A 24992-nucleotide genomic window follows, 5' to 3' on the forward strand; every position below is an offset into this window, starting at 1 on the left:
GCCAAATGACGGAGCTGGGAGCCATCATGGCGGTTCCCGGGAGTTCAAATTGAGAAATGTAGCAGGAATACACAGAACTGAGTGGACTGGGATTGCCAGACTCAAAAAACCTGTGTTCTTGCAGTCAGAAGCCATTCATGTTGACAGCAATTTACACTAAGCAAAAATTTACCATCTAGCACAGTCTTATTTTATCACAGATTTGAATTTTACAGGCTTCTGAAATTTCTGTTGATTCTATTTCATTTGTATATGTTTTGTTTGCATGGATATATGAGACCTAATACACGAGGGTTTTAAGCCTGTTTTTAATATATACTTATAAATAAATAAATATATATATATATATATATATATACACACACACACACCTATAAGATATACTTATAAACTAAAAAACCATACACAGAATTAGAAGTACTGAAGTTTTCTTCCCCTCTAGAAGGAATCCATTCATACTCACAGCTAACCTGCAGCTTACCATTACTTTTCTGTTAGTCACTGCTGACTTTCAAATTACTGTTTTACTTGTGCAAGTAAATGACTTTTTAGGCTTTCTACTTAGCTGAAGTCTGAGGCAGCACTAACCTTTTTTAATTTTCATGAGGTGCTGCTGAAATACGTTTCCACCATGGTTAATCATTCCATTGCTAAGTTAGTAACTTGGGTAGATAACAGTACAATAGCTTTAGAAATACAGTTTGGAGTAAAACCAACATATTTGTGCCCGAGTCGGAGAACATTTACAAGCATTAGTTCCTGTATTCTTCCCATTGTTAGTTTACGTTAACAAGAAAACTCTAATTCCAGAGATTTAATGCCCAAATTAATTTAGCAGCTGAACTTACACTGCATTGTCACCTCTTCATTATGTTGTTGCAATACAAACATAAAAACATGCAACATACTGAAAGACTGTACTAAAAGTGATCCTGATATTTTTTAAACGTGGATATATAATAAAACAAATTTTTTGGTTGTGTAATACATTTTTCTTCAGATTAAACATCAGAAAAATTTAAATGTTCATTAGGATGAGTTCTCTATATCAATTTTCATTTTGATATGCTACCATTCCCCAAACTTACTTAATTCATCCAAAACCAAGCATCTATTTTCCCCACAATTACTTCCTTTCAACTTTCTAGCTTTTCTTAATTCCTGTGTTCTAGTCATAAACTCCAGAATGAAAGTCACTGTTTGAACTGATCTTTTCTTTCACCTTCTTTCACCTTTCTTTCACATTCATTTATTATATTGGACCTTGATTCAAGGTGTATATTGGTTGCCTCTTCATCATATTATATCATTAATTCAAGTCATATTTTTATACTGTAATTATGGTAATCAAACTCTCGGCTGCTGTAATTAACTCTAGGTTTTAAGTCCACAGATGTTCCAAAAAGAAAAAAAAATAGATTTTTCCTGACAAATACTACCATATTCATATTGTTGTTTCCCCTACTTGGGATACTTTCTACAATCTGAATCTTTAAATTCTTCTGCTTACCAGCTCTAAAAATTCTCAGCCAACATGATTTTCAAGTATTTACTCTTCTATTTTATTCTCTCAATTTGGGTGAGTCTGAGAACATGTACACTCAACCTCTTAATTTTTGTGTATTTAAAATCCCTCTTTGTATTGTCTTCTGTGTAATTCTTTTATGTACTTTTCCAGTTCAGTTTATCAATTTCCTCTCCAGCTGTGTCTTGTCTGCTTTACTTCTCTATTCCACTTTTTTCTGTTTTCTATTTTTAGAGGTTCCATTTGGTTCTTCGCCAGATCTTCTGGGTCATTCCCAATAGTTTTTTTGTCAGTTATTCACTTTTATGGTTCATTTTTTATTTCTTTAAATATGCAAACATAGCCATTCTATTTTATATATATTTGATAACTCCAATAGCTGATTTCCTAACTATCTATAAGTGTCCAGTGTTACTGATTCAGCTAACTCATGCAAAATGACTTGGCGCCTCATAAAGTTGGTGATAAATGATTTTGACCTGCTTGATTGTAATCAGTTAAAATCCTGAAACCTAATGGGGAATGCTTGAGAGAAGACTTCTGCCTGCTTCTGCAAAGAGTCAGGGCGATACAAGTCTTGATATGCAGAAAGCAGTGCTGACATACGTTTGTCCTCAGAACAATCACCATTGCAGTTCTCAGCTCTGATTATGGCTCGTTTGTGCCTTTAGGTAAGCGGGATGGAGAAGGCACACGCTTTATAAAGATCTTCTGCTACTTAATCCCTACTGATGCACCAAAAATCCTATTTGTCAAGGATGTTGTTGCTTTGAAATGATTTATCACTGGAAGTAAAATCCATATTATTTTCTTAAATAGTACATCAACCAGTTACTTCTTGCTCTGAAATATCTGATGGCTCTTTACTCACTGGACCATATCAGTCTTCCCTGCTTGTTGTTCAATAATATGTTCACATCTTACATCTACCTACAATTCCTCTAGGAGCTTCCTTCCATCCTAATCAAAACAGTCTCTTCATGCTTCCTCAAGTCCCTCGTGCTCAGTACATATTCTGTCTCCAGTCATCCATCATTCTCCTTGTCTGAACTATCCTATCCTGTTTACATTACCAGTCTATAATCTGCTATTTTAAAGCCCAGCTCAGACCCACTTCTCTTCATGAAATTTTCCTTAATCCAACATTTATTTCTCCACTTTCCTCAGTTTCCAGTTTTTTTTGTATTTCATAACTTAACACAGAATGATACTTAATCAAGGAACTTTTAAAAATATAAAGACCCTTATAGGTCACCTATTTCAATCCTAAAACTGAAATCAATCAAGACCCAGAGTAAAATGCTGAAGGACATGTTGGTACCGAACGGCAAAGACCACACTTGCACATGTTTCCTTATCACCAGTCTGAGGCCATTTTTCATCTATGCTTTGCTGGTCATTCAATACCTCTGCTCTTCCCTCTGAATGGGAGCTCTGCCGCTAAGACTCCCCTAAGGGAGAAAGCCCAAGTGCGGACAATGGCCCTCATTACCGGCCCCCTCCCTTCCTCCTCGGGATCACCAACGCTCCCTAATCACATCATCTCCTGCATCTCTCTCTGGCTTTTCTGGCTTAGACACAACGGCCTCTTTACTGTTCCTCACCACAGAAGAACACTCCTTCTTCAGCCTTCGTACTGGCTGTCCACGTGCATAGCATAATCTGAAGTCTAGATATCTGCTTGGCTTACTGCACTGTACTCTTCAGGTTGGTGCACCGTTTCCCTATCAGAAAGGCCTGAGCACCCTTTTTGAAATCACTCCACCTGATCAATCTCTATTCCCCTTAAACGCTTTCATTTTTCTTTATAGCATGCACCTGATGTCTATTTAGTAGTTGTTCTCTATACTGTCTGCTTTATGCTCTGAGAAGTTAAGTTCAGGACTGCTTGTTTAGTCCACTGCTTTATCTCCACTGCCTAAAACCATGCCTGGAACATAGTAGAAGCAAAGTAGAATATTTACTGAATGAACAAATGAATGAATGAAAAAGCAGTAGAAGGTACAGTTAAGTTGGATTTAGCACTGTGGCCATGGCCCCACTGTAAGATCATAAAGGGCTTACTTACCCTTTTCCAGAAGAGCTCACAGTGCAAGGGAAAATGAACCAATAAGCACCAATCAGCAGACCCAGGACTCAAATATGACACCTTTCACGGAATTATAAATGTTTGGAAAATCACTTTCAAGCACCCCAGACCAGGGAATCCCAAGTAAAATTTGTGTAAGGTGCTCAGCTAGACTGTTCCCACACTACCAGTGACAGTGCACAGAGTACCTTTTGGAAAGAGAATCTCACCTTTCAAACAATTCTACTTCTGAGTTCTTGCTTCATCATACACCAATCTTACCTTCCTAAAACTTCCAAGGTTTGTACTAATACTGCCTTCTCAACTATGTACACTGACATTCACTCCTCATTGACACAACCTATTTAATACTATTCTCAAAAAAATTGAGAATTTTGGAATCCATGCATGTGCGTTATATTGAAAGCTAGAACATTTACTGAATCCTGCTTGTTTTCACGTGTTCTAAGGAAAAATGCCTCAATATATTAGGCAACATTGTGTAATCGAAACATGAATACATTATTCAATGAATTAAAGCTACAAGTTGTTTCGTTACATGTATTAAGGCAAGTTTAATCTCAGCCATAAAAGTTTGAGCTGAGGGGAATACTGAACTATACAGCAATGGATTCGAACTCTTGACTCTTGGAAGAAAACTGTAATAGTCAATAAGAGACAAAGGATAAGGCGTGGTGGTACAAGATAGAATGATAATTTTTAAAAAATCTCTTGGCTTATTAAAATAAGTTACATTAGAAACTTACTTCAGTTTTTGTTCATAATGTCAATATAAGATGATAAAAAGAAAGTAATGGCCCCTGTCTAATAATATGAATTTGGTAGAATTGCAGGATAATCTTTGAAGATGCAATTCAAGGCCTACAGGCTGCCCATGCACCCAGCAGATTAACAGCCAAACACATCCCTACAGTCAGCAACAGAGAAACACTTGAAGAGTGCTTTTTAAGGTTATCGAAAAGAAATGTTCCTGAAAAAGTGTATATGTAGTGGATTTCTATAAAGTGGAGGATATTCACTCATTTATTCTACTTGAGGAATTTTGTTTTTGTTTTTTTAATGTACAGAGAATATAATACATCAGGAAGTACAGAAACAAGATATTCAGATGAGAAACAGTACAAGCATTATACCAAATCTGCATCCCCTATGTTTTCAACCATAAAAATGTACCCTGTGTCTTCATGCTTTCACTATGACTCTCTTATTTCAATCGTATTTCAACACAAATGCAACTTTTTAAAGAAAACTGTGTTTTCTAGGTCAGAAGCCCTATTGTCTGCTCCAGTGTTTCTGTTTCTTTTATGCTTCTGTAAGGTGTGATGAGTTAGGTAGGACGTATCCAGGCTGTATTTTAAGGATCTGCTGAAGGCCTAACTACTTACTGCCCCTCACAGTAACTCCTAAAAGGCAGCTTCTAAAAGAGCTTCTCAGAAAAATGCCGCTAAGTGTTTACTTAACAAGGGCTACTAGAGCTATTAATTTTTAATGTTGTAATTTTCTTTTTCTGAGATCAATATATCAGTTTGCTCATTTTTCTTCTGTATGTCCTTAAAAAAAAAATCACCTCATTTCATCAGCCCACAAGTGTACATTCCCATCAAGTGAGCCTTCCTTTAAACAATTCCCAGGAGAAAAGAAAACAGAACTTAAACCTGCCTTTGTGGATACTATTTTGAGTTGAATTATGACCCTCCAAAACGATATGTCAAAGTCCTAACCTCCAGGACCTTATTTGGAAAAAAAACATAGGCCCTTCCTTCACTCTGACTGGCATTCTTAAAAGAAGAGGAGACACAGAAACAGAAATACAAAAGGAAAAGACAGAGACAGAATTGGAATAGCGCATCCAACAACCAAGGACACCAAGGATAGTTGGCAACCAGAAGCTAAGAGAAGCAAGAAAGAGTTCTCTTCTCCAAAGAAGAAATTCAGATGGCCAACAGGCACATGAAAAGATGCTCCACATCACTAATCATCAGGGAAATGCAAATCAAAACCACAGTGAAACATCACCTCACACCACTTAGGATGGCCAACATCCAACAGACAAGAAACAACAAATGCTGGCAAGGAGGCAGAGAAAGGAGAACCCTCCTACACTGCTGGTGGGAATGTAAATTAGTTCAACCATTGTGGAAAGCAGTATGGAGGTTCCTCAAAAAACTAAAAATAGAAATATGATTTGACCCAGGAATTCCACTCCTAGGAATTTACCTGGAGAAAACAAGATCCCTGATTGAAAAAGACATATGTACCCCTATTTTTTTTCCAGCACTATTTACAGTAGCCAAGATAAGGAAGCAACCTAAGTGTCCATCAATAGATGAATGGATAAAGAAGTTGTGATACATATATATAAAGGAATATTATTCAGCCATAACAAGAAAAGAAATCCTGCCATTTGCAACAATATGGATAGAGACAGAGGATATTATGCTCAGTGAAATAAGCCAGGTGGAGAGAGACAAATGCCAAATGATTTCACTTATTATAGTTTATAAAAATAAAGCAAAACAGAAGGAATAAAATAGCAGTAGACTCGTAGACACTGAGAACGTACTAGTGGTTACCAAAGGGAAAGGATTGGGGAGGGGGATCAATGAGGGAGAAGGGGATTAAGGGGCACTATAATTCACAATCACAATATAGGAAGGTCACAAGGATAGTAGTAGAGCACATGTGACTCTGTAACTTCTTACTACATTAATAGACAGTGACCACAATGGGGGGTGAGGACTTGATAATATGGTGAATGTTGAACCACTGCATTATGTATATGAAGCCATCGTAAGATTGTGTATCAATGATACTTTAATAAGACAATAATAATAATAATGGTAAAATATATATAACAAAAAAATTAATGAATAAAAAAGGATTCTCCTGTAAGGTTTCAGATGGAGCATGGCCCTGCCAGCACTTCTGATTTTGTATTACTAGCCCCTAGAGCTGAAAAAATTAATTTCTGTGGGAGAACACATTGTTTTGTTTTAAGGCATAAAGTTTGTGGTAATCTGTTCAGGCGGCCCCAGGAAACCAGTACACACACTAACTCACACAATGCACTTCTCCTTAACTCTTAATATGTTATCCCTTCCTCAGGGTTTCACCTCCACTCTCAAGGCTGAGCCACTCCTGTTGCCCTTGCTCCCGGCAGGTAGCCCTGTGCTTCCTCCTCTTGGAGGGCAAGATTCTCTCTCTGGAGTATCCTTCTCCCACATCTTCACTTCGTTAATGTTTCTTTCAAAATTCACCCTGTGGTTCCTTCTCCATGTAACCTTCCCTCATCTCCCAAGTATAGTTTTCTGAGCTTGTGTTCCCCACACATGACACACACTCCTGACACATGTCTGTCTTCTCCTCTAGATTGTAAGCTCTTAAATCACAGGGGCTGTTTTTTTCATCACTGCGCCCCAGACCAAGGAATAGTAGGTCACAGGCTTTGAGGCATGGCTGAACCACTCCTATCCTGCATTTTCATGTGCTTTCCTTTCTTCATACTGTAGCCACTTTTCTCCTCCTGTGTATCACTTAATCATCAACTTATAATTTAGTAATCTCAGGGCTTCCTTCTTAGGAGAAAATCCTTAGGTGTACTTCTAGGGAAAACCGCTTCATACATTTGAAAACCACAGTCCAGCTACAAGAAGCTGGGCTGTTCTTCAGGTTTGCAGTAGTTTCAATCGCCACCTGCAAATCACGGTGTGCATTACATTCAGCTTGACTTGTCCTGCTGACCGGAGGAGCAGGTCAGTGTAAGCACCGCTCCCAGAGTCTAAGCGTCAATGTGTAAACCCTCTCATCGATGTAAGAGGTCACAGGAAATTCTCTTACCGCTGTGACTCCCACACCGTATGTTTGCTCCTCCCACAGAGCACAAAAGGGGAAATGGACTGGACAGGTCAGCAAATAAAAGCAAGCACTGATGTTGGTGGTAACCAAAATAGCAGATTTGAACTTAGCAAAAAGAACATAAGCTCTCATACTTTTAAAAGAAAACAGAGTTAAATTTTTATCTACTTATATTTAGAAAACACTTTCATGTAGCAATTAATGTTACCCTCAGTATATTTTTGTGTTACTTCTTTAACCACAGCACTTTAAATACTGTACAATATAAGCAACATGTGCCAAACTGCTAAACATGGTAACACATGTTCACTTAAAAGTTTTATAAACATTTTCTTGTTAGAAGAATAAAAAGGAAGAGCCTAATCAAGTGTTTTGTAAAAAACTATTACACTGCATATTGATGATTCAAATGAATTTATTTTTAATGTTTGCTGGTCCCTGGCCAGACCAGCCCTGAGTCTTCAAGCTGATGATCTGTTTCTGCCAATATCAATAAATGGTCCAGGGCACCTTCATTTTTCCAGCCTAGAACCCAAACCACTTTACTCTGACCTACTTTACACCCCATTTCTGACTCATTTCCAATACCCACTCCCGATCCCTTGAGTTCCCCATTGAAGTCCTTTTCTTGCACCCTGGTCCTGATTAAAAAGGTCCACCAGCACAAAGCCCTGGCTTGCCACCTCGCACAGACCCACTCTCCCCCTGGGGAGTATTCTGCTCTAAGTCCTGCAGCCAGGAGAAGACTGATCCACTTGTCCTCCAGGACCTTACACCTGGGCAGACCCTCATTGCCAGAGGCTTGTGGCCTATGTTCGTGGTCCACGAGTTTCACTAAAATGAGACATTTTCACTAACTCCTACCTTCACTGCACTTAGAATAGTGCACACAGTGGACATTTCATAGGTCTACATTGAATGAGCAAATGAATTTCTTCCTTCAATAAGAAATGAGTATCCACAAAGTTTCAAGCATCAAAAAGTGAAATTCTCTGGCTGGCTTTTGACAATAACCATGGTCTGGAAAACTGAACCAAGTTGGAAGGCACCTCTGTGAAGGGCTTCTGTCTTCATGCTTGTCCTTCAAAGGCAAAAGGGAGAAGCCATTGCAGGGCTATCATGGCACATTATCTCATGACCTCTTCTGTGTCACTTTTGGGATAGTTTATACATTGAAATAAGTTTAAACTTATATAGAAAATACAACAAGATACAAAAAACTCCCACATACACTTATACCTGGATTTTCAAGTTGTTACCCTTTTAATATGCATTTGTATTATGATTATGCCCATCTCCTTGATTATCCATCTCTTTATATATTTATGTCTATTCAAAGGCATTTGCACACATACACACACATGAATGCATATAGAGATCTATACATACACATAATTTTATATTATATACAAACAAATCCATTTTTTCCAGAACACTTCATAGTAAGTTTCAGATACACTAGCCTTTATTCTTAATACTTCAGAATGTATATACTAAGAATAAGTACACTCTATTATGTAACCACAATCTAATTGTTAAAATCAGTAAATTAACACTGATGCAATTATTGTATTATTCTACATTACAGGTCCAAATATAATTAACACTTTCTTTCCACTCTGTCAGAACATCTATGTATTATTTTCCTCCTCAGGTACCCACTTTTTTTTTTATGTGAGCTCTACAAGTAAATATACTAAACGTTCACATTACAACATTTTGCCAATTTTTTCCTAGTCACTCTTGGTTACCAAAACTCATTGTCTTGATTTCCTCAAGAAGAATTTATCGGGTGGAAAGTCGTTGAGTTCCAGCATGTTTGGAACTTTTTTCCTACAGCTTTAATACTTCATGAAGAGCCTGGCTAGAGAGAATATTCTTTGTTCTTACTTTCAAAATACTAGGGTTCAAATTCATACTTGAATTCTTTGAATTGTAGCTCCTGTAGTATGTTCCTTTGGAGAAGTCTGATACTACTAGCTTAATTCCTTGTCCTTATAAAGTACTTGGGGTTTTTTTGCCTGCACGCCAGGAGTCAGCAAACATTTTCTGGGAAGGGCCAAGGAGCAAGTGTTTTAGGCACTGTGGTTGGGGGTGGGGGCGGGGGGGGGCGGTTGATGAGCAGGAAGACTGTGCATTTCCCACTTACTTTCTGGTCTTTTCATGTCTTTAAGGATCCTAAATTCCCCTTTTGCTCCTTTATGCTTTCTTTTTTTCTTTTTTTTTCTTTTGGTATCATTAATCTACAGTTACATGAAGGACATTATTATGTTTACTAGGCTCCCCCCTTCACCAAGTCCACCCCACATCCCCGTTCACAGTCACTGTCCATCAACATAGTAAGATGCTGTAAAATCACTACTTGTCTTCTTGGTGTTGCACAGCCCTCCCCATGCACCCCAAACACTATTCATGCTAATCGTAAAGCCCCCTTTCTTTTTTCCCGCCCTTATTCCTCCCTTCCCACTCATCCTCCCCAGTCCCTTTCCCTTTGGTAACTATTAGTCCATTCTTGGGTTCTGTGCTTCTGCTGCTGTTTTGTTCCTTCAGTTTTCTTTTGTTCTTATACTCCACAGATGAGTGAAATCATTTGGTACTTGTCTTTCTCTGCCTGGCTTATTTCACTGAGCATAATACCCTCTAGCTCCATCCATGCTGTCACGAATGGTAGGATTTGTTTTTTCGTATGGCTGAGTAATATTCCATTGTGTATATGTACCACATCTTCTTTATCCATTCATCTACTGATGGACATTTAGTTTGCTTCCATACCTTGGCTATTGTAAATAGTGCAGTGATAAACATAGGGGTGCATCTGTCTTTTTCAAACGGGAGTGCTGCATTCTTGGGGTAAATTCCTAGAAGTGGAATTCCTGGGTCAAATGGTATTTCTATTTTGAGCATTTTGAGGAATCTCCATACTGATTTCCACAATGGTTGAACTAATTTACATTCCCACCAGCAGTGTAGGAGGGTTCCCCTTTCTCCACAACCTCACCAACATTTGTTGTTTGTCTTTTGGATGGTAGCCATCCTTACTGGTGTGAGATGATATCTCATTGTGGTTTTAATTTGCATTTCTCTGATGACAACGATGTGGAGCATCTTTTCATGTGTCTGTTGGCCACCTGAATTTCTTCTTTAGAGAACTGTCTATCTTCCTTAGAGAACTGTCTATTCAGCTCCTCTGCACTTTTTTAAATTGGGTTATTTGCTTTTTGTTTGTTGAGGTGTGTGAGCTCTTTATATATTTTGGATGTCAACCCTTTATCGGATCTGTCATTTACGAAAATATTCTCCCATACTGTAGAGTATCTTTTTGTTCTATTGATGGTGTCCTTTGCTGTACAGAAGCTTTTCAGCTTGATATAGTCCCATTTGTTCATTTTTGCATTTGTTTCCATTGCCCGGGGAGATATGTTCAAGAAGAGGTCACTCATGTTTATGTCTAAGAGATTTTTGCCTATGGTTTTTTCTAAGAGTTTTATGGTTTCATGACGTACTTACATTCAAGTCTTTGAACCATTTTGAATTTACTTTTGTGTATGGGGTTAGACAGTGATCCAGTTTCATTCTCTTACATGTAGCTGTCCAGTTTTGCCAGCAATATTTGTTTAAGAGACTGTCATTTCCCCATTGTATGTCCATGGCCCCTTTATTGAATATTAGTTGGCGATATATGTTGGGTTAATGTTTGGAGTCTCTATTCTGTTCCATTGGTCTGTGGCTCTGTTCTTGTGCCAGTACCAAATTGTCTTGATTACTGTGGCTTTGTAGTAGAGCTTGAAGTTGGGGAGTGAGATCCCCCCTACTTTATTCTTCCTTCTCAGGATTGCTTTGGCTATTCGGGGTTTTTGGTGTTTCCATATGAATTTTTGAACTATTTGTTCCAGTTCATTGAAGAATGCTGTTGGTAGTTTGATAGGGATTGCATCGAATCTGTATATTGCTTTGGGAAGGATGGCCATTTTGACGATATTAATTCTTCCTAGCCAGGAGCATGGGATGAGTTTCCATTTGTTAGTGTTCTCTTTAATTTCTCTTAAGAGTGTCTTGTAGTTTTCAGGGTATAGGTCTTTCATTTCCTTGGTTAGGTTTATTCCTAGGTATTTTATTCTTTTTTGATGCTATTGTGAATGGAATTGTTTTCCTGATTTCTCTTTCTATTAGTTCATTGTTGGTGTATAGGAAAGCCACAGATTTCTGTGTGTTAATTTTGTATCCTGCAACTTTGCTGAATTCAGATATTAATTCTAGTAGTTTCGGAGTGGAGTCTTTAGGGTTTTTTATGTACAATATCATGTCATCTGCAAATAGTGACAGTTTGACTTCTTCTTTACCAATCTGGATTCCTTGTATTTCTTTGTTTTGTCTGATTGCTGTGGCTAAGACCTCCAGTAATATGTTGAATAACAGTGGGGAGAGTGGGCATCCCTGTCTAGTTCCCGATCTCAGAGGAAATGCTTTCAGCTCCTCGCTGTTCAATATAATGTTGGCTGTGGGTTTATCCTAGATGGCCTTTATTATGTTGAGGTACTTGCCCTCTATTCCCATTTTGCTGAGAGTTTTTATCATGGATGGATGTTGAACTTTATCAAATGCTTTTTCAGCATCTATGGAGATGATCATGTGGTTTTTGTCTTTCTTTATGTTGATGTGGTGGATGATGTTGATGGACTTTCGAATGTTGTACCATCCTTGCATCCCTGGGATGAATCCCACTTGGTCATGGTATATGATCCTTTTGATGTATTTTTGAATTCGGTTTACTAATATTTTGTTGAGTATTTTTGCATCTACGTTCATCAGGGATATTGGTCTGTAGTTTTCTTTTTTGGTGGGGTCTTTGCCTGGTTTTGGTATTAGGGTGATGTTAGCTTCATAGAATGAGTTTGGGAGTATTCCTTCCTCCTCTATTTTTTGGAAAACTCTAAGGAGAATGGGTATTATGTCTTCCCTGTATGTCTGATAAAATTCCAAGGTAAATCCATCTGGCCCGGGGGTTTTGTTCTTTGGTAGTTTTTTGATTACCGTTTCAATTTCGTTGCTGGTAATTGGTCTGTTTAGATTTTCTGTTTCTTTCTGGGTCAATCGTGGAAGGTTGTATTTTTCTAGGAAGTTGTCCATTTCTCCTAGGTTTCCCAGCTTGTTAGCATATAGGTTTTCATAGTATTCTCTAATAATTCTTAGTATTTCTGTGGGGTCCGTCGTGATTTTTCCTTTCTCGTTTCTGATACTGTTGATTTGTGTTGACTCTCTTTTCTTCTTAATAAGTCTGGCTAGAGGCTTATCTATTTTGTTTATTTTCTCGAAGAACCAGCTCTTGGTTTCATTGATTTTTGCTATTGTTTTATTCTTCTCAATTTTATTTATTTCTTTTCTCATCTTTATTATGTCCCTCCTTCTGCTGACCTTAGGCCTCATTTGTTCTTCTTTTTCCAATTTCGATAATTGTGACATTAGACCATTCATTTGGGATTGTTCTTCCTTCTTTAAATATGCCTGGATTGCTATATACTTTCCTCTTAAGACTGCTTTTGCTGTATCCAAACGTAGTTGGCGCTTTGTGTTGTTGTTGTTGTTGTTTGTTTCCATATATTGCTGGATCTCCATTTTGATTTGGTCATTGATCCATTGATTATTTAGGAGCGTGTTGTTAAGCCTCCATGTGTTTGTGAGCCTTTTTGTTTTCTTTGTACAATTTATTTCTAGCTTCATGCCTTTGTGGTCTGAAAAGTTGGTTGGTAGGATTTCAATCTTTTGGAATTTACTGAGGCTCTTTTTGTGGCCTAGTATGTGGTCTATTCTGCAGAATGTTCCATGTGCACTTGAGAAGAATGTGTATCCTGTTGCTTTTGGATGTAGAGTTCTGTAGATGTCTATTAGGTCCATCTGTTCCAGTGTGTTGTTCAGTGCCTCTGTGTCTGTACTTATTTTCTGTCTGGTGGATCTGTCCTTTGGAGTGAGTGGTGTGTTAAAGTCCCCCAGAATGAATGCATTGCATTCTATTTCCTCCTTTAATTCTGTTAGTATTTGTTTCACATATGTTGGTACGCCTGTATTGGGTGCATATATATTTATAATGGTTATATCCCCTTGTTGGACTGAGCCCTTTATCATTATGTAATGTCCTTCCTTTTGTTTTGTTACTTTCTTTATTTTGAAGTCTATTTTGTCTGATACTAGTATTGCAACACCTGCTTTTTTCTCTGTGTTGTTTTCATGAAATATCTTTTTCCATCCCTTGACTTTAAGTCTGTGCATGTCTTTGGGTTTGAGGTGAGTCTCTTGTAAGCAGCATATGGATGGATCTTGCTTTTTTATCCATTCTATTACTCTGTGTCTTTTGATTGGTGCATTCAGTCCATTTACATTTAGGGTGATTATTGAAAGGTATGAACTTATTGCCATTGCAGGCTTTAAGTTTGTGGTTACCAAAGGTTCAGGGTTAGCTTCTTTACTATCTTTCTGTCTAACTTAACTCACTTGTTGAGCTATTATAAACATGGTCTAATGATTCTTTATTTCTCTCCCTTCTTATTCCTCCTCCTCCCTTCTTCATATGTTGGGTGTTTTGTTCTGTGGTCTTTTTAGGAGTGCTCCCATCTAGAGCAGTCCCTGTAGGATGCCCTGAAGAGGTGGTTTGTGGGAGGCAAATTCCCTCAACTTTTGCTTGTCTGGGAATTGTTTAATCCCTCCTTCATATTTAAATGATATTCGTGCTGGATACAGTATCCTTGGTTCAAGGCCCTTCTGTTTCATTGCATTAAGTATATTATGCCATTCTCTTCTGGCCTGTAGGGTTTCTGTTGAGAAGTCTGATGATAGCCTGATGGGTTTTCCTTTGTAGGTGACATTTTTTTTTCTCTCTGGCTGCCTTTAATACTTTGTCCTTGTCTTTGATCTTTGCCATTTTAATTATTATGTGTCTTGGTGTTGCCCTCCTTGGATCCCTTGTCATGGGAGTTCTGTGTACCTCTGTGATCTGAGAGGCCATTTCCTCCCCTAGTTTGGGGAAGTTTTCAGCAATTATTTCTTCAAAGACACTTTCTATCCCTTTTTTTCTCTCTCTTCTTCTTCTGGTACCCCTATAATGCGGACATTGTTCCGTTTCGATTTGTCACACAGTTCTCTTAAAATTCTTTCATTCCTGGAGATCCTTTTATCTCTCTCTGCATGAGCTTCTCTGCGTTCCTGTTCTCTGTTTTCTAGTCCATTAATGGTCTCTTGCATCTTGTCCATTCTGTTTTGAAGTCCTTCCAGAGCTTGTTTTATTTCTGTATTCTCCCTCCTTAGTTCTTGCATATTTCTCTGCAAGTCCATCAGCATGGTTATGACTTTTGTTTTGAATTCTTTTTCAGGAAGACTGGTTAAATCTATCTCCCCAGGTTCCTTCTCAGGGGAAGATGTAGAAGATGTCGAAGCTGTCTGGGTTAGTCTTGTCTGGATCAAATTTTTTTGCCTTTTCATGTTGATAGGTGCAATGGTGAGCTATTGACGTGTCTATCAGCTGGGAGAGTCAAGCCTCTTTCCACTTGGCTCCTGGCCTTTCTTTACTGGGACAACTGTGACTCCTAGTGGCTTGTGTTGGGCAATTGCATATAGATTGGGACTTTGTATCTTGTCCAGCTGGTATGGAGGAAGCTCCCTTGCTGAGGACGTGGCCAGCCTCAGGCTGCTGCTCTACTATGGCGGGGCCCCGTTGGGGTAATGGACGGGGGTCTGTTTGGCTGTTTACCTCCATGAGGGGTCTCAGAGCTGTTGCCCAGGGGGTTAGTTCGCCCAGAGTTCCCTGGAATTTCCAGCTGCTGGACTGTGACCCAGGATGCTTCTGTCCAGCCGTGGGGTCCCTGTCCCTTTAAGACTTTCAAAAAGCACTCGCTTTTCTTTGTCACAGGGGCACCAGCTTTGGGACCCGCTCAAAGGTCTTACTGTCCTGCTTCCCTAGTTTCCAGCACCCCACGCATGCACTGTGTCTGTGCTCTGGTGCAGATGGCTAGGGCTGGCTATTTAGCAGTCCTGGGCTCCCTCTCCCTCCCCGCTCCGACTCCTCTCCTCCCACCGGGAGCTGGGGTGAGGGGCCTCAGGTCCCACCGGGCTGCGGCTTGTATCTTACCCCTTTCACCAGGCGCTGGGTTCTCGCAGGTGTGGATGTAGTCTGGCTGTTGTCCTGTGTCTTCTGGTCTCTCTTTTAGGATTAGTTGTATTTGTTGTATTTTCAAAAATATGTATGTTTTTGGGAGGAGATTCCCACTGTCCTACTCATGCCGCCATCTTGGCTCCGCCTCCTTTATGATTTCTTTGGAGAGCTTCCAAAGGTAAATTTCCATTGTACCCTCTGTATTAGTACCCTTTTGATGCTGTAATAAATTATCAGCAATTTAATGGATTGACCCAACAGAAATTTATATTCTTTTATAGTTCTGGAAGCTACTAGAAGTTCAAAATAAGTCACATCACTAAAATCAAGGTGTCATTAGAGCTGATTTCTGGTTGGAATCTATTCTTCGTCTCTTCCAGCTTCTGGTACTCCTCAGCTTGTGGGCCCGCCACTTCCAATCTCGGTTCCATGTGTTCACATTGCCTTCTAGTCAAGTCCTACCCTGCCTCCCTCTTATAAAGGCATGTGTGATTTCACTTAGGCACCACCAAGATAATCTGGGTTAATCTCTGTATCTCAACATCCTTAACATAATCATATCTACAAAGTCCCGTTTGCACTTAAAAAGTAATATTCACAGGTTCAATGGATCTGTACAGACAGCTTCAGTGGCCATTACTCAGCCTCCCATTCCTTGTCCTCAGATGTGCTTCTTTTCCAAGACTGCTTCCATAAGTCCTGCACATTTTAAATCCATTCCCTGCAGTCAGTCCTCCATCTACCCATGCCACGTTTTCAGTATTTTTTTTTTACATTTTTTTAATTAAGGTATTATCGATATACAATCTTATGAAGGTTTCACATGAGCAACATTGTGGTTAATACATTCCCCCCTATTATGAAGTCCTCCCCACACACCCCATTACAGTCACTGTCCATCAGCATAGTAAGATGCTATAGAGTACCTGTCTTCTTCTCTGTGCTATATTGCCTTCCCCATGAAACCCCTACATTATGTGTGCTAATCATAATACTCCTTAATCCCCTTCTCCCTCCCTTCCCACCCTCCATCCCCACCCCCTTCCCCTTTGGTAACCGCTGGTCCCTTCTTGAGGTCTGTGAGTCGGCTGCTGTTTTGTTCCTTCAGTTTTGCTTTACTGTCATACTCCACAAATGAATGCAATAATTTGGTACTTGTCTTTCTCCACCTGGCTTATTTCACTGAGCATAATACAATCTAGCTCCATCCATGTTCTTGAAAATGGTAGGATTTGTGTTCTTCTTACGGCTGAACAATATTCCATTGTGTATAAGTACAACATCTTCTTTATTCATTCATCTACTGATGGACGCTTAGGTTGCTTCCATTTCTTGGCTATTGTAAATAGTGCAGCGATAAACATGGGGGGGCATATGTCTTTTTGAATCTGGGATCCTGTTTTATTTGGGTAAATTCCTAGGAGTGGAATTCCTGGGTCAAATGGTATTTCTATTTTAAGTTTTTTGAAGAACCTCCATACTGCTTTCCACAATGGTTGAACTATTTTACATTCCCACCAACAGTGTATGAAGGAGGGTTCCCCTTTCTCTGCATCTTCACCAACATTTGTTGATCCTTGTCTTTTGGATGTTGGCCATCCTAACTGATATGGGGTGATATGTCATTGTGGTTTTGATTTGCATTTCCCTGGTCAAAAGTGATGTGGAGCATCTTTTCATGTGCCTGTTGGTCATCTGAATTTCTTCTTTGGAGAACTGTCTGTTCAGATCCTCTGCCCATTTAGTCGGGTTATTTGCTCTTTGGGTGTTGAAGCGTGTGAGCTCTTTATATATTTTGGATGTTAACTCCTTATCGGATATGCTGTTTACAAATATATTCTCCCATACTGTAGGATGCCTTCTTGTTCTGTTGATGGTGTCCTTTACTGTATAGAAGCTTTTTAGTTTGATACAGTCCCACTTGTTCATTTTTGTTTTTGTTTCCCTTGCCTGAGGAGACATGTTCAGGAAAAAGTTGCTCATGTTTACACTCAAGAGATTTTTGCCTGTGTTTTCTTAGTTTTATGGTTTCATTACTTACATTTAGTTCTTTGACCTATTTCAAGTTTACTTTTGTGTATGGAGTTAGACAATAATACAGTTTCATTCTTACATGCAGCTGTCCAGTTTTGCCAACACCAGTTCCTGAAGAGGCTGTCATTTCCCCATTGTATATCCATGGCTCCTTTATCATATATCAATTGGCCATATATGTGTGTGGGTGTATATCTGGACTCTCTATTCTATTCCACTGATCTATGGGTCTGTTCTTGTGCCAGTACCAAATTGTCTTGATTACTGTGGCTTTGCAGTAAAGCTTAAAGTTGGGGAGTGTAATCCCCCTGGCTTTATTCTTCCTTCTCAGGATTGCTTTGGCTACTTGGGCTCTTTTTTGGCCTTTTCAGTATTTTTGAATTTAGGATTAATTTTCTCTCAAGTTGTAATTTTAGCTGAATTATAATGTCTCTTTTCTGTATCATTTTTTCCAAAAACCCAGTTTTCCACAAAGGCTTGAAGAGGGAACTTAAGACATACCTTTTTGAGAAATTAGTATTTAGTTTTCTACTTACAGGTCATTTGAAATCTGTAGTGTTCTGTCCTCCTGTTATGCCTAAAGCACAAAGTTTTACAGTTGTACCTGTTCTTGGTGATCTGCACAGATTTTTAGATGATGTTTACAGCGATGTGGCTGCCCTAACTAAAAAGCATAAATCCTGCATCAAACAGGCAAATAAACAGTTTTCCAATTTGGGGAACATCTGTTACTTACATGAAAAAAGGCTTTAAAAAGTTAATAATTTAACACAATGGCTTAAATTCTGTATAGTCTGGCACAGAAGCAACAACTAATTAAACTATAGGTTTGCTGAATTCCAGAACTGGCACAGACCACAAGGACGAGAGCCATCTACCAACCAGTAAATAGCTCTATCTGGCGAAAGGAGAGAAGTCTCAGCAGACTGTCTCCTCTGTAAGCATCTACCCTTCAACATCCACAACCCAAAACAGTAAAACAATCAAGAATGAAAATAATGTCATTATGTTGAACATACCACTCTAGTTATAATGCATAATGCATAATGCATTACACAGTCCGTATAAATAAATAAATACTGTCAATGTCTTTGCCTCCTATTCTTTGCCTATAATAGAACAATCATAATATTTAAATAAGAACCATCTAGGAAGTGTTTTGATGAATTAGCCAGAATGTGCAAGTTACTTTGTAAATGAAGGCTTAAGTACTGTCATTTAACTTTGATGTTTGGGGTGATGAAGCAGAAGCTTTAGTGACATTCTGTCATCATATAAATTAATATATTAATATTTAATAAAATAACGGAAGATACGAATCAGAATGTCAGCATCTTGCTATTAGTATTCTAGGCAGTAAGTACAAGGCCTGCCTTTGAGCTCTTGCGATGATGTAATTGTTTTTATTTGTTAACTTCACTTGTCTCTAATTAACAGGTATAAAACACATTTTCAAAGTCATAAAATGTCAGCAATTATTTTCAAGGAATATGTACACTGGAATTCCCTGGGCCACGATTGCACCCAACTAAGTCTAACAATGGTTGCATCTTTAAATGAAGCAGTATAATCAACCACTTTACAAATTTGATTAAGTTATCACCAAAAATACACCATCCAAGGTATACACAGGTTGCGTACCAAGTGTTTGATTGTCCCTGCCTTCCTTAGGAAAACACTGTTTTCATAGTGTCCACTTACATGCTGGAAAAATGATTATTTTGTAAGAGCTATTAAAAGTCATTATATAAGCAGTATTGCACAGAGACAGATACTTATTATGCTAATAAATCTCGACACCTTACCTGCTGCTATTCCCTCCACTAGAGTGATTCCTCTCATGCCTACACTAACCCTTTCGAGGTCTATGTCAGTTGTCATCACTTTGGAGCTTTTCCAGATCTTCTAAACCAGATACAAACATTCCAAACTGAGAAATCTCATTATTGTTAAATCCTCCTATTTTTGCACTTACCCATACTGCTTATCACATATGATAGCAACATAGAGGTATATTTAAGAGGCTGGCTTTTGGTATATACCAGGCACAAAGGTGGACTCTGCCATGTACATGTAGTTATCCCAATGAATGGCGTACCTCTCGACCCACCGTTTTTTTTTTTTCAGGAAGGAGAGGAGGATTCTATCTAAGCTCTAGGTTTGCCAGAGAATGAAATGAAATAATGATGTACGTGGAGTGCTAAATCTAGCAAATGAAATGAGTAACAAATGCACATTAGCTAATATTATTCTCCCTGCTGCAATCTCATTCTGCTTTATGAGGGTAAACTCTCTTCCTACCAGAGATGATGTATTACATAGCTGGTGTCACCTGGCACGATGGCTTGCACATCATAGGTATTGGGAAGGCATTTTTAAACAATGAAGTTCAATGAAAAATACTAATCTAAAAACATTTGTTCAGCTTTTTCATGATGAAGTACAGCAAGGGATGAAAAAGACATCATTCCTGACTTTATTTAAGCCTTTAAGGGCTTAGTCTAGTTAAAAAAGCTTAGTCTAGTTGGCAATTAATCTTTAAGTGCTTAGTCTAGTTAGAAATATATATGTATAAATACTTCGCTCACAGGACTGTGAAGGAAATGGACCTAAAGTGAATGCTGACTTGGCAAACACAATTATAAGTGAATTAAACTTGAAACTTATTTTACCTTCCTTCATTTTTCCAAATATACCACCCTCTGCAATTTTTACTTCTTCTCACTCCTACTCAAATCTTTGTTTCCATGGCAATGTTTCCACCTTGAAATTCCATTACTGTAATGTTGACATTCAGTCTACAACCATTTCTACTGTTCTCTACTCTAAATGGCCAGTAGAAAAACTCAATTCTCCCCTCTGTGATGTAGATGAACTACACAAATACTTACCAACTTAAGGCACAGTTATCTCCTCATCCCCCTGTATTGTAAAGAGTTTTTACCTGGCACTCTTTTAGGTATATTTTAATACTTGGTAACAAAAGAAATAAACACAGACCCTGTAAATGGGAACCACATATGATTCAAGCTTGTTCAGATTCAAGCTCTTTACCAAACACAAAGAGAACATTTAGAGATCTACTTAACAATCAAAACAAGAGAACAAGAAAGACTGCCAGTGAAAGAATTACTCAGCAAGGACTTATTTCCTGCCACCTGATCCTTAGTGTGGCTAGACACTGGGTTTCTATTGCCAGAACCTCAGAATTGTTAAGAGAACCCTAATTGCTATTGAGGTTTTCCACGGATGTGCTCTAAACCCTCCTCCTTCCTATTAGACTCAGTAATGCTCCTTCATTTACTCTTAATTCCTGTTTCGAGTCGGCTGCCAAAGTCTTGAGGATCTGAAACACAGCGTCACCTCGGAACAGATGGGCAATGTGCCTGTTCTGAAGACCAGTCAACTTCTGGAGCACCTGCAGAATGCCACAAGCTAAGCCAGCACCCTGTAATCAAGCTGTTGGTAGTAACTCAGAGAGCAAGTCTTCCCCTGAGCTTCTGAGAGCCAATGGAAGGCCTTGTGATCCAGGAGTGCAGCCCAGGGTGAAAGAGGCCTCGGATGCTGAAAGATCGCTTTTGGAAACTGTAACTTGGTAGAGGACTTATAAGTTCCAGTGTTCCTTCAAGAATTCTAATGCAGAAAGCTCCTAACTAAAGAGCTGCCCAAGAATTACCATGAAAACTTCTAGAATGGACATCCACACACGGAATCAATCCCCCCGGAAATCTGCCGATCCCATGACGGAGTTCTGAGCACCGTAGCAAAGACCTAACACTCACTACACCGTGATGGCTCATGGGCTCCACCCTGCGCAGAGGCGACCTGGATTTTCTCCATTGACCCTGCTTATCAATAATTGATATAGGAAGACAGCCTTCTTTAAATCCTAAATCTAGAACAAAGTAGCTACAAAACTAAATGAACTTAATTTTTTTAAAAAAAGCCTAAATTCCCTCAACAAATTAAAATTGGTACATCATTTTGGAGTTTGCCCCAATGGGTCAAATGATCCTGCTTATTTTATTACTGCATTTACTCATCTTCAACGTCTAACCACATCATTAACATACCCTACTGTCATGAATTAATCCTTAACATTTTATTTGAATATATCTAAATTCTGGGTATTTGTGATCAGTATGCCATGAAAAACAAAATAATTCCCCAAGGATTCACAATGTTGAAACACAAACACTTTCAGTCCTCACATGAGGCATGTTCTAGCACCTCAGGGCTGCCCTCCAACAGACTTTAAAATATCCTTAGATTCTAAAGCCTTCCATGGGAGACACCCAAGCTGACCACTACCATCAATTCTTTATCCTTACAAATCGTGCTCCTCTAACCTCCACATATATACAAGAGATCAAGTCCAGTTGCAGCAGGGCTCACCCCAGATCCCACTGAGGGACTTCTGCCAGGACACACCCATCTCATTTCAAGGGCTCTACTACCAGCATTTTTTCCCTTCAAATTCAGAAAAACGTAAAGGAGTCTGAAAAGCCTGTTCTATACAATAAGACACTACCAATGCTGTGAGAACTATCTGGTGTTTGTGCTGTATAAATTTGTTTATGCATAAAATACTGATATGTTTGTATTAATTTTATGAATCTACATATATACAAATACACACACATCAGTGTTTTCTATGTATAAACTATAACACATTTATGCATGTGTAACTATATACATATTGTGTGTGTGTGCATGCACATGAACATTTATTTTTAAAAATACTTCGTAACCTAAGGGGAGGTGAGCTGCTTTATGGGCCCAGTTATCACAATGTATCATTCAAGGAAATTCTAGTCCAGTATTCATAAAAACTTTAGATGTTTAGTCAAGTCTCTCAACAAAAAATTAAAAATTGAAATGTGATTGTAATGCATAAACTTCTAAAATGCCCTTTCCCCCATTTTCAAAATCTGAAATGCTTGGCAGATCTACCCCCTGCCACCCATCAAACTTTTCAAATCACTGTTCAAATTTGCCAGAGCTTTTGTTGGTGTTATGATCCACCTCCCTACCCTTATCCCCACACACACTTTCAACATCAACTATTATCTCACTGGCAGCGGTTTCTGCCCTTTCCAGAACAAATCACATGCTGGTCTTCCTGTTCTTAGCTGCTACCTCTACCACTATCAGAATCCTCTTCCTCCTGTTCCGTAGATTCTGTATGACAATGGCCTGCTCTTACTACACTGATGGGCAGTGACTGCAATGGGCTACATGGGAGGAGGCACACGATAACAGGGAATGTAGTAACCACATTGTTTTTTCATGTGAAACCTTCATAAGAGTGTATATCAATAATATCTTAATATAAAAAAACAAAACAATGGCCTATAACAAAAAAGAAGCTGGCAAAGGGAGAGGCTATGAATACTTACACACTAATATGTTTTCCTGTCTCACATGTCTATCAGAGAATATGCTTATTTTCATTACCTGTGTAAAGGGGAAAGAATACTCCTAAGTTTTGACATCAGGTGGATGCTTATATATTCTGAGACTTAATTTTCTCAAATGAAAATGTTGTGAGAATCAAATGCAATCATGTATATTAAAAGCCTACAACAAAATATCAGGTAATAAACACTGATCTCACCTGCCCTGTCAATTCAATAGTATCTTCTAATATAAACTCAAGTTTCAGCTTGGTAAGTTTTAAAGTAACTCAAGTATTTTAAAAGTACCTCCCCCAAGGACAAAAAAAACACACATATTGAAAACCCACGCAGTAAGCTTTCTGGTTACTATGTCTTTCAAAGCGATTTCATTTGTCCTCCATATCCTCTCTCAGGAGGAAGGAAGTATCCTATTGATTTGTTGAAGATCAAAAGAAATGCTCAGCCTTTATTATCACACCTAAAGGTTATAAAGAAAAAAAGCTTCAGAATCTGTGGACCTCCTATTATGTGCTTCCAAGACCAGTAAAAAGCATTATGTTTTTAAATGCACAAAATCTTTCAGCTGTGCAAAGAAATGGAAGGATTTTTACTATAGTATGGATTTGTTTTTGGTACCTAGTTTTCATAACTGATTGAACTTATTGTCTAGTTTCAACTGAATTGTTTTCCACTTATACTGATATAACCTTTAAGAAGTAAACCCTTCATAATCTATGTACACTGAAAATTGCTTGATTCTTGCCCATCTTTGCCTTACAGATTTGACATATGAATTGATGGTCAAAGTTGTGTCTGCTTTTTTTTTCTTTCCTTAATTGTCTATGTTAGAATAATTCAGATATTCTTCTCGCTTAAGTAGATCATTTGCGTATTTCAAGTACACCACAGGAGGAAGAGGAGCTTAACATCTCTGTACCCATAGAAGAGACCAGCAAAATCATGAAGTTAGCCTATTGTGTTAATAGTTTTGAGATATTTGATTAATGAAGGCTTTGCCAGGTTGTTCTTCAATGATTCTAATTTTCCTTAAAAAAATCCAGACAGCAGCAGTTCTCACCTCAAGACGATTTCAGCCAGGCTTAACAACATCAGTGATAGGAATTGTATGTTATTGTTTCCATTTTGCCAACAAGGAAAATAGTTCACTTGTTACCCCATTATCTCCAAAGAGTATTTACAAGTTAGGGTTGTTTTATTGTAGCTCAATAAAAAAGCCCTCACCCAGGTATTAAAAGAAAAATTAAAAAAGAACATTAAGCCATTATTAATATTACTTGTATTATTCAGAAAATTTAAGTTAAAACTACCTTTTTTTCAGTAATTCAAGCACAAGCATTTTTTAAAAACCACGGTTATCTAAATAAATGTCATTATTTTCCTTTCCTTTAGCAAAGGTGTCCTAGACTTTCTCTCTCTCTCTCTCTCTCACACATGCCATATTTATGAGACAATTATTTTTCTACCTTAAAAAAGTAAAATGTCCAGTAAAAAAAAAAAAAGACACTGGAGTATGTGTGTTGATTGTTACAGTAACATTCAACTTCCACACATACTCATGTCTGATTGCTAAAGAATGAAAAAAAGCTTACATGCAGTGCCAAAGAGAAATTAGAGATTGGGTTTTGGAAAACAAGAGGGAAAATGAATAAAGGGAATAGTGTGACATGCATCTTAGTATTAAGATTTCATAAAACTTCCTCATTTATTTTTTTTTAATTCAGGTTCAAGGGATAAGATTCATTTTTTCTTACCGCCAGGAGGAAAGCAGACTCTTTGGACCCTCTGTATCAGCGGTGACAGAATTAGGATTCTGTGTAGCAATATCTTGACACTGTGTCACAGGAACATGAACACAGAATCTCTGATTTTCGGTCGGGCTGAATAAATTAAGTCAAAATAAACATTTTTTGAGTACCTACTTTATGCATT

At 38.3% G+C, this 24992-nt stretch overlaps 1 protein-coding gene across 5 annotated transcripts in view; it reads right to left on the bottom strand.

The window, feature by feature from the left end:
• Positions 1-24992, bottom strand: part of KLF12 (KLF transcription factor 12) — a 445357-nt gene that overhangs the window by 218354 nt on the left and 202011 nt on the right. Inside the window, exon 4 of one of the 5 annotated variants that reach the window (XM_057494511.1) lies at positions 24815-24940. The exons of the other annotated variants lie outside the window; for them this stretch is intronic. The gene's annotated coding sequence lies outside the window, so the exon portion shown is untranslated. The remainder of the gene's footprint in view (positions 1-24814; positions 24941-24992) is intronic. 5 annotated transcript variants of the gene reach the window in all.

This window comes from Manis pentadactyla, chromosome 17 (assembly GCF_030020395.1).
Source record: "Manis pentadactyla isolate mManPen7 chromosome 17, mManPen7.hap1, whole genome shotgun sequence".
NCBI lineage: Eukaryota > Metazoa > Chordata > Mammalia > Pholidota > Manidae > Manis > Manis pentadactyla.